The sequence below is a fragment of the Girardinichthys multiradiatus genome, chromosome 19, assembly GCF_021462225.1.
Source record: "Girardinichthys multiradiatus isolate DD_20200921_A chromosome 19, DD_fGirMul_XY1, whole genome shotgun sequence".
Taxonomy (NCBI): domain Eukaryota; kingdom Metazoa; phylum Chordata; class Actinopteri; order Cyprinodontiformes; family Goodeidae; genus Girardinichthys; species Girardinichthys multiradiatus.
Genome location: NC_061811.1, coordinates 7,108,601 through 7,123,513, shown reverse-complemented (window position 1 = coordinate 7,123,513; position 14,913 = coordinate 7,108,601). Strand labels below are relative to the sequence as shown.

The 14,913-nt window shown below is 40.6% G+C and overlaps 1 protein-coding gene across 7 annotated transcripts in view; it reads left to right on the top strand.

The window, feature by feature from the left end:
- qkia (QKI, KH domain containing, RNA binding a) overlaps positions 1-14,913 on the top strand; it is a 96,158-nt gene that overhangs the window by 54,729 nt on the left and 26,516 nt on the right. The gene's annotated exons all lie outside the window — the stretch shown is intronic.

The following is a 14,913-nucleotide window of genomic DNA, read 5'->3' as shown; positions in this document are numbered from 1 at the left end:
CTTTGATAAATCAAACGAAACCTAAAAGAGGAATTTTTCTTCCAGCATGCAATGTTTTTTTGTGTTTTCTCTGACCAGCCAACGATCTCATTTGTTCATGTTTCCCAGTGCTTGTTATATTTCGCACTGAAATGCTATATTAGTGGCTAATGGTTTAGTTTTACCTCCTAAAATGGCCTCATCTAGAACTGTTTTAGTTTTTTGCTCAGCTCATTTGGGCAAATAGATTTACTGATGCATATAAGCAAATTAAGTCATTCAAAAGTTATTTAGTTTCAGTGAATCTCTTCTAAAAGTGCAACTAGCATTTTATACTTCTTTTTCTGTAAATTTTAATGATTATGGCATACAGGTAATAATCCTCCCCGAATTCATGAATAGCTTCTGCTTCAGAATCATCTCATGGCTGCGGTTATTCCAGTTGCTTTTGCACCTTCGTCTACTTTATTTTTTCCTGCCACTCAACCTTCCTTTTAATATGCTTAGAAACAGCCCTCTTGGACAAGTGGCTTCTTTATCCATGACTAAGCATGCTTCTCTGTGATGGTGCAGGTCCTAGTAGTGCTATAATGTAACATTTGTCTTTTTCAGCATAGTTTTTATTGTAATATTGTACTTTTTTCCAAGAAACTGAATTCTGGGTTTTCTTTAATAGTAAACCAAAATCATCCAAATTAACCACAGTGAGCCCTTGAAAGGCATCGCTCTGTGTAATGAATCTATTTAATGCTATTAAGGATTTCAGACCCAGAATATTTAACATATCCACAGCCTCTTTGTGCTTGAGGAAAGTTTTCATTATTGTGTGTTTGCCCATGTGAGCACACAATGAAACCATGTCTTAAATGAATCATCTATGATACATTCACAGCAACACTTTTACACCACTGACAGCTCTTTGAATATGAAACTCATGTAATCAAGTGCCATAAAAATAGCATCTTCACTCTGAGGAATCTACTGTGTGTGCATTTTGCGTCCTAACGAGAACATCAAAGATGGCTGTGAGTCATTACCTGAACCTCTGGGTGGGTTAAAAAAGAAGCTCTTTTTATTTCTCCAACGTGGGGAAGCAGCTTCAAGGCTTTTTGCGAGAAACCTGACACTAATGAAACCCTTTTTCTCAAATTTTTCTACTAACTTTAGGGAACTTGTTTCGGGGTCTTTTTTAAGCATACTCATCAGTTTGCTTACTTCCAGTCTGGATTCAAAGTCAAAGAGAATGGTTAAAAATACCGATATTACCCATTTGAAAAAAATTCAATACCACAGTTTTAATTATAAAATGTACAATATTGCCACAAACTGTGACCTGCTGCTTAAATAATCATATCGGAGTTTCTCCAAGCCAGGCTTTCTTTTTAACAAACCAGTTGAACCCCAGAAAACAAGGCAGTCGTAACGTTTTGTGCAGTTTTGTATTTGTGGCTTTTAACAGTTTATTTTTATTGGAAAAAATAAGCTATATGGCTTTGATAAAAGCAGAATGAGTCATTGCTTCGCCATCAGAAACAAGACAAGATCATCCTGACAACTAAGTAATGCAGAAAACATGCTCTGAACATCGTGGTTTAGAAGTTTCTACACCCCTCTTAAAATGCCAGGTGGACTAGTGAACAAGCAACCGGGTACATAAACTTGTATGCGCTTAAACCAATGATTACTAATTTACATAAAATAATCCAGCCTGGCTAAAATCTACCAAAACCTTGTAGGAGAGTGTTGGCCACATTTCCAAAGGGTACAAACAAATGAGACACTGCTTTGCCCACAAGAACACCATACCCTCAGGAAACATCTTGGTGGAGGCATCATGTTGTGTGTGTTTTTTAATGGGGGATATTTTTAGTCAGTTTTTTTTTTTTTTGAAGATATGTTTTTAGCACTAGTGGCCTTTATTTTGTATTTTTCTTTTTGACAGTAGGCAGACAGGAAAGAGGGGTAGAGAGAGGGGGAGACATTCGGCAAATGTCGCCAGGTCCGGGACTCGAACAGCCGCTTCGAGGACTATAGCCTCTGCACATGGTCGCGCGCTTTCGCCCCTACACCATCAGCACCGCGCCAGTCCGTTTTGACCCAAAGCATTACGGTGTTTGCTAAATGGTGAAGATAGGCTTCAGTTTTTCACATTACAGTGACTTCAAGCTTATATCCAAAATGACAAAAGTCCTAGCCTGAATCCAAAACTAAATCTTACAGGAAATCTGTGGTGGGGGACAAAGTAGTTGTCGGTTCCTCGCCATCTGAGAGATTTGAGCAAGCAAATATTGCTCAATCAACCAACGCGTGGCAATATTTAAGAAGACTGAATGATGCAGTTAAATAAAAATGTGCTTGTATTTATTTGCCCATTAACAGGTTTGTTTGTGTTTAGTTGAATCATACACCATATATATCACAATAATGGGTTCAAAAGTTTTGAAAATTATCCTCAGTGTCAGTTTTTACTTGTAAAAATCTCTCATTGCATCTGGAGGGTGTTCACTTTAGAGGTCTACTGGATGTCAGTGGAGATCCAGATAAAAGTATTGATGTGAACGTATAAATACCCCGACTTGCTCTCTTTTGCCCCTGGTTTTGTTCCTTTGCCCTTTAGTTCCCTGAACTCCTCAACTCTAAATGAACTGTGAGCAGCGAAGCATCGCTGAGGTGAGAGAAGCAGAAAGGAGGGAGATGGGTGAGAGCTTGATTGAGCTCCTCTTTCAAGTGTGGATTTATTTAACTGATCCCAGCCTACTGCGTACACACACACACACATTCTCAGTAAGAAAAAGAGAAAAGGATTTACGTGTGCGTCTATGCACAGCACTAAAATGCTCCGCTCATCGCTTGAGTCTCTCGTTAAGGCCCTCAAACCGAGCCTGCAGCGAAGCCGCGCTGCACTTTAGGTAACCTCCACTCAGAGAGCAACAGCATATGCATAAATCCTGAACAGCCCATTCCACTTTGCCTCTCTGCCCCTGGAAGTGCTAAAGAGTAAAATAATATTTGGCCTCTGGGTAGCCGGTGCCCCATGATGGACAGAAAAACACTGGCCAATGAAAGAAATCTTCTATTTCCAAAGTTCTGAAAAGTCTGGGGTAAACATGCAGTCGCTCAAGTCCAACTCCATCTGAATTATCTCCATATGCCATCAGTGATCTTCTGCTACGTTGTGTTACCCATGTCAAATAACATCCAGATGGCAAACACTGAAATTCTTCTGCTGAATGATAAATATTTGCTTGTCAACAGTGAAGATTGCCACAAACACTGATGACTCATGAAATGTAAAACTAGCATTTGGCTTCAGAACTTTAACCGTAGCCCTCATTGAAGGTCCTGGCTGTGCACTGAAACACTGTAGGTTACAAGGCAGCCAGTATTTCCCCTTCTGATCTTAACGAGGTCAAACATTTCGTGAAAAGTCATGAACAGAGTTGCCCTCAAAAGACGTTAGAGCAGTTTTTTCTCAGTCATTTTAGGTTGACGACAGTAGTTTTACAACAGAGTTACATGTGTTGCTCCCTTTAGTTTTTACACCTTGAGTTTCTTTATTGTTCATGGCCAGAAATATTTCCAAGCAGCTGAATGGGCCTTTCTTGCAAGCAATGGAAAGGTTTGAGCCTTTCTTGTTTTGGTTATTTTCAGCCAGCTAACCAGCAGTGAACAAGTGCTAGTCTATGATCTATGCAAACAGCGAGAAGTCTGGTCACTTCTGTCTGGAAACTCTCTGTGGCATTTCTTTAAAGCACTTTGTGCCAAAGAAGCGATATGATGGAGAAAATGTTCTGGTTTGGAAACCGCAGTAAACCGGAGACCAGAAACCGGTACCTGCCTATGAAGGTCATACTGACAAACATTTAAATTGCCTTTGTTGTTATTTTGTGCTGTCTTCCTAAACCAAACATCTGGAGGCACAGTCCTTCAAATCCGCTAAAGATGACAAGAATTTTACTGCTTCCCATCTTGATTGATGCTGAAAATCCTAAGAAGACTTAATCCTAAATCCTATATGTAAATGTAGTGTTACCGTTGAAAACAAGCCCTCACTACTGCACCTCGTGTCTTCTGAGAGATCACGTTGTTGCTGTAGAGTGAAAAGTCAGCTGCTTAAAGAGTTTATGCCCATGTTAAGTGTCAGTTTGTTGCTTTTCTCTAAACATCCGGTCCCATCTGTGCCTAAAATATGACCCCAAGCTGAACACAGCCAAACTGACAAGGACTTGGCCAATCTTGATCTTTGAGCACGGCCCCACATACAGTACAGACCAAACGTTTGGACACACCTTCTCATTCAAAGAGTTTTCTTTATTTTCATGACTATGAATATTGTAGCTTCACACTGAAGGCATCAAAACTATGAATTAACACATGTGGAATTATATACTGAACAAAAAAGTGTGAAACAACTGAAAATATGTCTTATATTCTATGTTCTTCAAAGTAGCCACCTTTTGCTTGGATTACTGCTCCACACACTCTTGGCATTCTGTTGATGAGCTTCAAGAGGTAGTCACCTGAAATGGTTTTCCAACAGTCTTGTAGGAGTTCCCAGAGATGCTTAGCACTTGTTGGCCCTTTTGCCTTCACTCTGCGGTCCAGCTCACCCCAAACCATCTCGATTGGGTTTAGGTCCGGTGACTGTGGAGGCCAGGTCATCTGGCGCAGCACCCCATCACTCTCCTTCTTGGTCAAATAGCCCTTACACAGCCTGGAGGTGTGTTTGGGGTCATTGTCCTGTTGAAAAATAAATGATGGTCCAACTAAATGCAAACCGGATGGAATAGCATGCCGCTGCAAGATGCTGTGGTAGACATGCTGGTTCAGTATGCCTTCAATTTTGAATAAATCCCCAACTGTGTCATCAGCAAAGCACCCCCACACCATCACACCTCCTCCTCCATGCTTCACGGTGGGAACCAGGCATCTAGAGTCCATCCGTTCACCTCTTCTGCGCCGCACAAAAACACGGTGGTTGGAACCAAAGATCTCAAACTTGGACTCATCAGACCAAAGCACAGATTTCCACTGGTCTAATGTCCATTCCTTGTGTTCTTTAGCCCAAACAAGTCTCTTCTGCTTGTTGCCTGTCCTCAGCAGTGGTTTGCTAGCAGTTATTTTACCATGAAGGCCTGATTCACACAGTCTCCTCTTAACAGTTGTTCTAGAGATGTGTCTGCTGCTAGAACTCTGTGTGGCATTGACCTGTTCTCTAATCTGAGCTGCTGTTAACCTGCGACTTCTGAGGCTGGTGACTTGGATGAACTTATCGTCCGCAGCAGAGGTGACTCTTGGTCTTCCTTTCCTGGGGCGGTCCTCATGTGAGCCAGTTTCTTTGTAGCGCTTGATGGTTTTTGCGACGGCACTTGGGGACACTTTCAAAGTTTTCCCAATTGTTCGGACTGACTGACCTTTATTTCTTAAAGTAATGATGGCCACTCGTTTTTATTTACTTAGCTGCTTTTTTCTTGCCTTAATACAAATTCTAACAATGTATACAGTAGGGCTATCAACAGTGTACTGTATCCACCTCCTGCACAACACAACTGATGGTCCCAACCCCATTTATAAGGCTTGAAATCCCACTTATTAAACCTGACAGGGCACACCTGTGAAGTGAAAACCATTTCAGGTGACTACCTCTTGAAGCTCATCAACAGAATACCAAGAGTGTGTGGAGCAGTAATCAAAGCAAAAGGTGGCTACTTTGAAGAACCTAGAATATAAGACATATTTTCAGTTGTTTCACACTTTTTTGTTCAGTATATAATTCCACATGTGTTAATTCATAGTTTTAATGCCTTCAGTGTGAAGCTACAATATTCATAGTCATGAAAATAAAGACAACTCTTTGAATGAGAATGTGTGTCCAAACGTTTGGTCTGTACTGTATATGAACCAAGCATAAGAAAGATCTGGGATGAAGAAAGCCCACAGAAACTTACAGGCACTGTGAACATGGAAGACGTCCACCCCCCGAATGAAACTGTCATTGCCGAGAACAAAGTGAGGGTGCTAGCAGCCTGGCCAGACAGTGGCCTGGAGCACTAATCTCCATTTGTGGAAACCCAGTCCTGCCCCCTGAGCCCAGCATACTGATCCCATTTTTGCACCCCCCCCCCCTCCCCTCACTCCACACACATTTCAATCCATTTTCCTGTCACAGTTTTCTTAAGGTCTATTTTTAAACTTTTCCTAAGGGGTTTTAGTGTAGGTACTATTTGCTCAGACGGTATACTTATTCCATTGTTTTAATGTGATCATAAAAAATACGTTAGCTGAGCTTTGAATCCTTAAGTTTCTCCCTCCTTGTCCCTTGCTCTCGATGATAAAGTAGATAGTGTTTTTTGTCTAAAGCAGACAGATGGACCTTAATGGATGCCAAGCCTGGCTATCTATGGGGTGTTGTTTCTGTACTCACCAGTATGCATCCGGCTTGGCAGAGTGTACCATGGCAGCGCCATCAGAACCGCTCCGTCTGGGGAGGCAGGCGGGGAGGATGATGCAGAACTTGATTTAAACAGTGAAGTCTGTTTGAGGCTACTGTGTTCTGACTTTGGAATTGTAAACGCTTCTTTTTGTTCTTCTTTTTCGAGCTCCTGCTCTCGCCTTCTTTCCCTCTCCGTCAGCAGTGTATGACAAATGAGTACAAAACACCATCTGGCTGCACCCATCCATGTGTGCTTCACCAATTAATGATGTTTATTGTCTATTAGGCCTACCTATCACTACCATTCCCATCTTATTTGCTCTTAATCTACTTCCCCTCCCTGTGTTCTCATTCATGCATCAGATCAACCTGTATTCATGATCAGAAGCTCGCATGTATCGTTGAGTTCACTGATTGGCTCAGTAATCCATGTTTTTTTTCTTTAAACTATAAAAAGTTCATACTTTCAGTCATTGTAAACAGAGGGTTAATTCTTACAGGACATTTTTCATGTAAATGTGACTCAAACATCTCTGAAAATATCTATTTTTGTTCCGTTTAGTAAAAACTGGAGTATTAATAACAGCTGTTGTAGTAACCAAGTACAACCATGCAGTCTGGTTGTTGGTTTTAGTCCACCTGACCGCCTTCCTCTCCCTGCAGGCTCTTATTACCTTCATCAGGCTAATGAAGGAGTTGGGCTGGATCATATTAACCTTCTGATCTCCACCTCCCTGGACACCCGTTACAACAGTCTGGACTGTACTATTCGCTGCTCCCATTATGTATCTAAATATATGTATGAGCATGTGTGTAAAGAGACAATGTTCAGCCCATGCCACCTGCACGAACACACCACACCTCCCACATGGATGTTAATCATCTTTTTAATTGACTCTGTGACCTCTGCTTGATACAGCGAGACTTCGTCACTGGGCTCCTCCTGCAGAGCTCTTATTCTATTGTTTTGCTTTGCTGTGTGTATCATCTATTTTGCAAATGGTTCACTGAGGATTTTATGATATTTTTCAAGCTGTTGTCTTCCCCTTTGCTCAGTCTTCCTCATTACTCCCTTAAATCGTTTCAGAGCAAATTCCTTTAGCAAACCAATAAACAGTAAGATTATTATTCAAATTTTTTTAGATTCTCCACATTTTGTCACATATTAGCGACTTAAATACATTTTTTGGGGGAATTTAATGTAACAGACCAACACAAAGTAGTGCATAATTGTGAAGTGAACAAAAAAAATTTATTAAAATCAGAAACTTTGTTTTGCTTTAGTTTCATACCCTAAAATAACATTTTAAAAGTCATGTAATTTGTAAATAGAGCCCAGCTCTGTGTAATTGTGTAAACTGTGGAGAAGCTTAAAGCAGAGATAGGTTCTGAATCAATAAGCCAACATTTCACAGAGCTCTGTTCAATCCATTATCAAACCTACCAAGGCAAGGCCATCCACCTAAACTGACAGGCCAGGAAAAGAGAGCTTCAATCAGAGAAACCACCAAGAGGCTCATGGTAACTCTGGAGGAGCTGCAGCTCAAATGGAAGAATCTCTCTATAGGACAGCTATTAGATGTGCACCCCAGAAAGCTATTCCTGGTTGCAGTTTATCATAAGCCATGTAAGAAACACTTAAAATATCTGGAAGAAGGTGCTCTGGTCAGATGAGACCCAAATGGAGTTTTTTGCACATCACTCCTAAACACACAGTCTTGATTTTTAAAACATGTTAGCAGCTTCATGGTTTGGCAATGCTTTTCTTGAAGCTGGTCACGGGATGGAAGCAAAATACAGGTCAACCCTGGAAGAAAACCTGTTGAAAGCTGCAAAAGATTTAATGAGGTAGAGGTTGTTTCAGGAGAACGACCCTAAACACAGCCAGAGCTGGAATGGTTTAGATCAAGGCATTGATGTCTTAGAAGGGTCCAGTCAAAGTCCAGACCTAGATCAAATTAAGGAACTGTGGCATGACTTGAGAACAGATGTCCACAAACACTATCCATCCAGTCTGACTGAGCTTGGGCCACTTGGCAAAGAAAAAGAAATAAGAATGGCCGTAAATTACAGTCTCGTGTAAAGCTGGTGAACACGCTCAGTGTTTACTCAGGGGGCCTAAATATAAGTACACACCACACATTGCACTTTTGATTGTAAACACCGAAGGAAACAATGTAATTTTCCTCCACTCCACATCTAAACACTACTTTGTGTTGTGTCACATATATAGGCGAATGATTACTCTTGCAAGGTCCTGTGTTTGAGGCAGTTTCTTCATCTACTCCTACTCATCTGGATCTTAAAAAAAGAAGCACAAATACCTCCGAATAATGTTGCAGATGTGGTAAGAGAATAATTTGAATGGATATTTGAGGTGTTTTACTACAGGAAATGGATTTTACTTAGTTTTACCAATAATAATCAATTCTGCATGTATTTTTATAGTGTTGCTTTGTGAGAAGTAATTGAGAACTGTTGTTATTCTCAAGCAGGTACATTGATATTTATACTACTTTTTTACTGAGCCTCAACTCTGTTTTCTTCAGACGTTTTCTACTAATCACATCAAACATGCCTTTATGGCCTGTATGCATCCTGTTTACACTAGATATTAGACACATAAGATTATTGAGGGAAAAATTCACCTCACTGTCAACATTGTCATCTTCTGGGAAAGGTGGCCTCGTTCCTGTGTTCAGTACCCCGACGAGAAGTTGCGAAGTAGTGGCATCAAGGGGAGAAAATTCTACTTGGAGCTTGTTATTGTGTTAATTAAAGTATAAATATCTGTCATAACTCCATCAGTCATTGTATAGCTTGAATAGGGATTGCATCTTCAACACCGTTTTACACCTGCCAAAGGTGAAAACTTACCAATTAGCTAGATTATTTATAGTCTTGACCTAGGGCTTGAGCTTTACTGGAAAAAGTTTTACCACTTAGTATTTCCTTGTTTTTCATTGCTCTCTCTCTCAGCATCTTTCTTCATCTTTCATCCTGGTCTCTGTGTGTTTTTTTCTTTTTTTTTCTTGTTAAATTCTTATTGCTTTTTATTTTTTCCTCGCTCTCCTGCAGTTAGCTGTTCTTTCTCTCTGCGGGTAACTGCAAGGACAAGACATTCACTGCTCTGTTGTATTACTCCATCTGCGGTGGCCTTTAGGCGACCTCATCCCGTTAATAACACACATCTTACAAGGCACTGAAGAGGCTTGAGATGTCTGATTCTGCTGCACCAGTCACACACAAAAGAAGCACACAAAAAGGTATGTGAGTGACTTGCAAAGCAGAAGCTAACCTAAAGCCCCCTTTAGTCTAGTTTTTTTTATTCTATTATTACATTCTGTAACTAGTGAGCTTCTTTCTTGTATGCCAGGAGACCTGACCTGCTCTGCTCTCGCAACAAAGAGCTCCTCCCCTGCTATCCTTCCTCTTTACCCCTCCATCTGGCCGTCCGTCCTCATCTTCAGCTTTGTGGGGCAGACAGGTGTTCCTGACCTTAGAAAAAACTGTAATCCCGTAGGGAACAACCTGCCTGATCTTCACCACCTTCCATGTGCTTTTACCCCTGCTCTCCAATTGCTAGCTTGGAAAGTAGAAGCCAACACATGTCTTTAAAAGATTTTAATGGCTGTAAAGGCAGATTGTGTGTAAATGCTTAACTAAATCTGTTTGGAATAAAACAGAACATGCTCTCAAACAGTTTCAGATTCTTTGCCAAATTGGTGGGGAGACACCAGTGTCAAAAAAAACCAGATGAGGGCTAGGGACTAGGCATGTACTCTATAAGATTCTCATTGTGTGATAACCTTGAAAAATAGTGGCAATAACACAGATATTTTAAACAAAATCAAACTTAATTTAATTGCTGAATCTAACTGGAGAGGCTTCTTTAAGCCAGCTGTCCTGCAGTACGTAGCACCACTGCTCCATCTAGCTTGAGAAAACTAAAAATACTTCTCTTGTGTTCAAAGGGGCAAGAGGTGGAGTAGAAGCTGCTACACATTTCTTCTTTGTGTTGTAGCCCTTAGGAAAAAAATCCTCTCTATCTGCAGGTCAAAGGTCAACGAGAACCATAAATCTGTATCAGCCAAATGAAACATTTATATGTTTACCTACCCAGGGGTTTATGTATAGAAAGCAGCTATCAGGTGCTTGAGAAAACAACAACCAGAAACACAGAGGTGTGATTTCTGTGAATTCAGCTGTCCCTGTTTTCTGCCTAATCATCACTTTCCTCATGGATCTAGTGGTGAACCTCCAGGGCAGAGAGGTGATTCTGAGTGCAGTAACATTAGTCCCGATCAGCATGTTTGATCCTTCTCCCCCAGTGGTGTCGTTGGGGTAAAACCATGTTTTGTCTCATTCTGGCTTCACCACCGAACAGGCAAAAGTAAATGGGTTCAGCCTCATTATTTATAGAACTGGTCTTTAACATATTCCCTAGAGTTCATCCTATTTCTAATCATCTTATGCATTCTGTTCATCTGAGGTCAACTGGTCCAGTTAGTTATTTAGGTTTTTAAATTGGCCTCGGTCCCCTGTGAAGGTACATTCTGTGTAAGCAGGCCCCTTGCAGCATGTCTAAAATTGCCTTGACTACATTTGCTGTCCTGTTAATTTCAGTTTGCACACACGTTCACGTGCCTTTTAGTCCCCAAACACCCAGATCCCTCACATCATTGTGCAATAACCACCTACCTAATCTACCTGGTTGTGCTCAGCTCCTTCAGGGGGGGATTGGAGAGCCCTAATGCACTACACAGCAAAAGAGGCCCACTAACAAGGCTGGCTAAGAGGCCCGGACAGTTTTAATCTGCCCTTGTCCTCCTGTGGCAAGGAGAGGGACCCAGCAAGCCCCCGGCCACTTTTTGCCTCTCTTTGAAGGTTCCCTTAATCCCTTTACAGAGAGGCATGGAAATGCAGAAGTGTGCATACTCCTGTGGGTTGATTTCAAGTAAGTCACAGTCAGGACTCTAAAGACTAACTGCTGACCTAACCTCAGCGTCTCTCTGCATCTTTCTTTTTGTCTTACATATACAGATCCTCCCACAGTCATTTCTGAACTTATGGTGGAAGCGAACTGTGGCCAAGGTTCAACATTTGAAGTCAGAACACACACCCGCATGCACACACATTGCTTTCATGTCTCCTCCTCCGGTGACAATGTGCCCCGGCGTTGGAGGCAGGAAAATAGGATTGTGCAGAGCTCGGCATTTAGAGCGCCTAAAGGCTGCCCATCAAATTCAGCTTCTTTCACAGCTTGCAACGCTTCATTCCACTGACCATGGCGCAAACTGTTTCAAACATTCAGCCCCACCATTGGCTTTCTTTGCCTTCTCCATGGTTTCCTCACTTGGTGATTGCACAAGATAGTTCAGTTCTACCCATGGGGCAAACTAAATTGAATGGTCTGTGAATGAGATGAAGTTCCCAAATCTGCTTTTAACAAATTTTAAATATGGGAGATTTTATGATATAAACAGGGATTGTGTGTCTAGTCAACTTAATCAGTGACATTAGATATACAGGTCCTTCTCAAAATATTAGCATATTGTGATAAAGTTCATTATTTTCCATAATGTCATGATGAAAATTTAACATTCATATATTTTAGATTCATTGCACACTAACTGAAATATTTCAGGTCTTTTATTGTCTTAATACGGATGATTTTGGCATACAGCTCATGAAAACCCAAAATTCCTATCTCACAAAAATAGCATATCATTAAAAGGGTCTCTAAACGAGCTATGAACCTAATCATCTGAATCAACGAGTTAACTCTAAACACCTGCAAAAGATTCCTGAGGCCTTTAAAACTCCCAGCCTGGTTCATCACTCAAAACCCCAATCATGGGTAAGACTGCCGACCTGACTGCTGTCCAGAAGGCCACTATTGACACCCTCAAGCAAGAGGGTAAGACACAGAAAGAAATTTCTGAACGAATAGGCTGTTCCCAGAGTGCTGTATCAAGGCACCTCAGTGGGAAGTCTGTGGGAAGGAAAAAGTGTGGCAGAAAACGCTGCACAACGAGAAGAGGTGACCGGACCCTGAGGAAGATTGTGGAGAAGGGCCGATTCCAGACCTTGGGGGACCTGCGGAAGCAGTGGACTGAGTCTGGAGTAGAAACATCCAGAGCCACCGTGCACAGGTGTGTGCAGGAAATGGACTACAGGTGCCGCATTCCCCAGGTCAAGCCACTTTTGAAACAGAAACAACAGCAGAAGCGCCTGACCTGGGCTACAGAGAAGCAGCACTGGACTGTTGCTCAGTGGTCCAAAGTACTTTTTTCGGATGAAAGCAAATTCTGCATGTCATTCAGAAATCAAGGTGCCAGAGTCTGGAGGAAGACTGGGGAGAAGGAAATGCCAAAATGCCAGAAGTCCAGTGTCAAGTACCCACAGTCAGTGATGGTCTGGGGTGCCGTGTCAGCTGCTGGTGTTGGTCCACTGTGTTTTATCAAGGACAGGGTCAATGCAGCTAGCTATCAGGAGATTTTGGAGCACTTCATGCTTCCATCTGCTGAAAAGCTTTATGGAGATGAAGATTTCATTTTTCAGCACGACCTGGCACCTGCTCACAGTGCCAAAACCACTGGTAAATGGTTTACTGACCATGGTATCACTGTGCTCAATTGGCCTGCCAACTCTCCTGACCTGAACCCCATAGAGAATCTGTGGGATATTGTGAAGAGAACGTTGAGAGACTCAAGACCCAACACTCTGGATGAGCTAAAGGCCGCTATCGAAGCATCCTGGGCCTCCATAAGACCTCAGCAGTGCCACAGGCTGATTGCCTCCATGCCACGCCGCATTGAAGCAGTCATTTCTGCAAAAGGATTCCCGACCAAGTATTGAGTGCATAACTGTACATGATTATTTGAAGGTTGACGTTTTTTGTATTAAAAACACTTTTCTTTTATTGGTCGGATGAAATATGCTAATTTTGTGAGATAGGAATTTTGGGTTTTCATGAGCTGTATGCCAAAATTATCCGTATTAAGACAATAAAAGACCTGAAATATTTCAGTTAGTGTGCAATGAATCTAAAATATATGAATGTTAAATTTTCATCATGACATTATGAAAAATAATTAACTTTATCACAATATGCTAATATTTTGAGAAGGACCTGTAATTCCTCGGCATGACTATTTTTTTGTCATTGTTTTTATCAGTTTAATTTACAACAAAAATGTTTTTTTCTTTACCTAATCTTGCTCGGTTAAAAAAAATGTTGGAAGACTGAGGAGGTCTAAAGTTTCAGAGTACTAATAATGAGCCATCGGCGAAAGAAAAAACAAAACCAGCCTATAAGGTGTCTGAATGTCCTTTTAAAAAGGCATAAAACTCTTCAAAAGTCAATTTCAGGCAATAAAAAGTCTTGAATATGCAGATGTTCTGTAATGGCTCCTAAATCACATTTAGTTATATCTTAAATGGCTGGCAACATTCATTTACTGCTTCTTCTCTTGGCATTTTTTTGGTTTATGTTGCTCTAGAAAATGTATTTTCTAGAGCAACACAGTATTGGCATTTGTTTTTATTTATTATAGTTCTGACTGAGGAATTAGGTTATTTTACACTGTGACAAGACTCGAAATATTCAATGCTTCCCTTGAAACCCTTGAAATAATTTTGGTCCTGAAGCAGATATTTTGTAGTTTTTCTAAGAAATCAAAAGAAAAATGTTTTTGTGATGTTATCTAACATTAATAGATAATTTTTCTTGTGGGATTGCACTCATGACTGAAGTTAGTCATATTTTCTGCTTATTTCCAGTTCAGTTTTAGCACGTTTGACATAAAAGTCATTCTTAATATTAACCATTTTTTAAAACTCATACTTTTTAATCGAGATATTTACCTACACTAACTAAAATGACACAACTTTTCCCGATTTACATCAGTTAGAATTACCAAAAGTATTCCCAAATGCCGGAATAATGAGAGATTTTATTTAAAAAAAAACGTTTTATTTTTTATTTTTTTGCTTTCTTTAAAGTCAGGAGTTTAATGATTAAACATTCTGGTAATGTCCAAATGATGATGTCATGGCTTTGTAAGCTTCTGATATTCTGATTAAAAACTGTTTGAGTTATTTAGAGGTACCTGTGGAGTTATTTTAAGGCAACACCTTTAACAGGCTGATTCCTTGTGTCACCTCAAAAAATTACATGAAGGATTAACATCATGGGAGCGTCCAGCCATTATACTGTTGAGGACGGAGACGGGGTCTGTATCCTGAAGATGTGATCGTCAACCTCAGAACAAAAGCATAATAACCTTGTGATTATGCTGTCTGAAACTGGCAAGCAGGTGACATTCATAGAGAAATACTACTCGGAGAAAAAGCTTTTTCTCTCTATGAGGGATTTTAAAAAACTGATTATAGTACAGATCTAGACATTTCTTGTGTCTAATAAAATTTTAATTTAAGTGAATGACCATAATGACCATTGGTACATTTGTAGGACAAGTATGGACATTTGGAAGTGT